Consider the following 2,921-nt stretch of genomic DNA (forward strand, 5'->3'; position numbering starts at 1 on the left):
AGAGAGAGAGAGAGAGAGAGAGAGAGAGAGAGAGAGAGAGAGAGAGAGAGAGAGAGAGAGAGAGGGAGAGAGAGAGAGAGAGAGGAGAAAGAGAGAGACAAATAATAAATATAAATCGCTGTTCTCTATCGTACGTGGCGCGAGGTGATACATAAATGAAATCCCAAACTTACCAGCAAGAACAGCAAGAATCTCTCCGGGACACTTGTTTCAACCACTGTGGGATAAGGCGGGGACTGAAATCACTGACGAAGCGGGAACTCTCAACTCTGACAGAGGGAAACCAAGCTAAAAACACAGAACGCGCAAACTCACACATGCACCCACGGCCTCCGAGCAAGGTCAAGGTTAACACGCTAACCGAAAAACTGAAAGAAAGCAGTTCGGAGAAAAAGGGGAGGAGAGGGAGGAGATCTGGGCTAGCCTTGCAAGGGTAGTATCCTCTTTTGGTTTGGCGAGGCTTGAAGAGTGGGGAGTGGAGAGTTGCTTCGCTTTTATTTTGTGCGCAAAACGCCCGACTGACTAGGCCTACAACAGTCAACTAAAAAAATCAAAATCGACAACACTCCTCTCCCGTTCTTTCAGTGAGAAGAATAAATAAAGGAAGGAAAGAAGAAAGAGACAACATACCAAAGGCAATATGACAGATAATATTATATCTGAGACCTGACGTCTGTGAGAATGGGAAATACTTCTGACTATTATTGCCAGAGAGGGTTTTACAGTAACGCTCTAGTCATACTGTAACACTCTGCTATAACGCAGAACGCCATTCAGTTTACTATCTCGCCCAGACCGGAAACAAACCAGGAAAACCAGAGCTGAAAACCTCGCCACTTCGCCTCTGTGTGTCTGCAGTCTGCAGTCTGCAGGCTAATCGAGTTGCGCGCGCTGCATCGCGTTCTACGAAAATAAATGCCAAACAACACTGGAACTGAAAGTGAAACTGAAATCAAGAGTGAAAACGAATAATACATGGATTTTGAAACCCGTGTAAAAACTTGTTCTTAGCCTCGGTCGTGATTGTGCAAGCAAACATGTGAAGGGAACCTTACTCATTCAGTTAAAATTTACCGATAGTTGCCCATCCTCTGAAAATAATACCGTACAGGATACAACATTTTTGCTTTGTTTTGTTTTTAAATTTACAACAAAGACGTTTTTGAGCCCATTTTGTGCACAACAATGCACTGATGAGACACTGTGGTGTCTGTGGTGTAGCATTTAGGCGATTTGTTGTCGCACGCAGGAGACCTGAGTTCGATTCCCGAATGGGGTAAATTCTTATTGACTATCTCGGTCTTTTTGCTCTAGTGTTATATCTCTTTCAGCCCGGGTTGGCCCTGACAGGCAGAGTCAGAAGCCCGCCTCCTATAATGTGATCTAAATTGTGTCGATAGGGGAGTAAAAAAGAAACATTCCCAAAGAGGGATATTAATATGTTCTTATACACAGTAGAATTGTAAATGAGCTGATTTATCAATGTCGTGGTCATACTGTGCCGGAACAGCATAGAAAGAACTGTGCTTTTTCTTTCCCCATCCTTACTATCGTCATTTTTCCTCTACTTCTTTTGTATGTTTGTCACTCTCTTCAGTAAGAATAGTAAGAACGTCAGAGGGACTCACAGAATGGTTCGAGATAACATCCGGAGTAAGACAAGGTTGTGTCCTATCACCACTACTATTTATCATATATATGGATAGAATTCCAAAAGATGCCAACACAGAACCAGACGCCTTAAATGAATTACTCTTCGCTGATGATCAAAGCCTGGCACACAAAGATGAACGAAGTCTCCAACACCACACCACCAGATTAAACGAAGAATGTAACAACTACGACATGAAGATCAACATCAACAAAACAGAGACCATGAAAGTAAGCAGAAAGCCAGAACCACTCAGGATACACATCAACAACAACAATCTCAGACAGGTCCAAGAATTTAAGTACCTCGGAAGTATATTCACAGAGGATGGGCGACTGAACAGAGAAATTGAAACACGAGTACAAAAGGCCAATAATGTTAGTTACCAGCTTACTCCACTACTGAAATATCCTAACATCCCCATGACAACAAAACTCAAATGATCAACACCATATTCATCCCAACACTTACCTATCTATTCCAAACATGGACCGCGAACAAGACATTAGAGCAAAGAATCAAAACATGTGAAATGCGATGCCTTAGAAAAGCAGTAAACAAGACCAGGCGAGACAAAATTAGAAACTCTGTAATCCGAGAAATGGTGGGTACAAATGATGTCAAGCATCACATCCAACACCAAAGAATCAAATGGTTCGGATATCTCCTACGATTACCAACACACCATCCAGCACAACGTGCCTACATTTAAAAAAATTGAGTGCAACAAGGCTAGAGGGCGACCGAGAAAGACTTTCAAAGATGGAGTCAGGGAAACGTTAACCACCCACGGCATCCCCCTGACCCAAGCTTTCCGGCCGGCGACAGAGAGACGTCTCTTTCTTCCAGTGACACCCAAAAGGGTATAAGCGGCGGATAAGACTAAAGTAAGTCACTCTCTTGTGAACTGCAAGTTCCGGGGTGCCTTGATAGTCAAAGCAGAGGACGCTTCTCTGTTGACATCCACCCCTTGGCGCTCATATGACCTTATACAGTTGAGAGCGCCTTAAAACCTTACTAAAACAAAAACAAAAAACACGTACATTCCCACCTACGGAACCGGCCACACACTCAACTTTCAGTTCCCCAGGACCGGAGCTGCCGCCCACTTCCTGACTGTGCAAGATATAAGCTACGGTACTCTAGTAATGATAACTTCCTAAAGACAGCAGAGGAAGGAAAAAGTAAAACTATGGATATATAACTAAGTCACTATAATCGCTACAATATAAGTACTCTAAGGTATCGAATAAACGCCCCCCCTCCCCCC

General features: G+C 43.4%; 1 protein-coding gene across 1 annotated transcript in view; it reads right to left on the reverse strand.

The window, feature by feature from the left end:
* Positions 1-793, reverse strand: part of LOC101848384 — a gene marked incomplete in the record, with an annotated part of 36,157 nt that extends 35,364 nt beyond the window's left edge. Inside the window, 2 exon segments of the mRNA XM_005108398.3 lie at positions 174-269; positions 667-793.
* Between the last annotated feature and the right edge of the window lie 2,128 nt (positions 794-2,921).

This window comes from Aplysia californica, unplaced genomic scaffold (genome assembly GCF_000002075.1).
Source record: "Aplysia californica isolate F4 #8 unplaced genomic scaffold, AplCal3.0 scaffold00686, whole genome shotgun sequence".
In the NCBI taxonomy this organism is placed as follows: Eukaryota; Metazoa; Mollusca; class Gastropoda; order Aplysiida; family Aplysiidae; genus Aplysia; species Aplysia californica.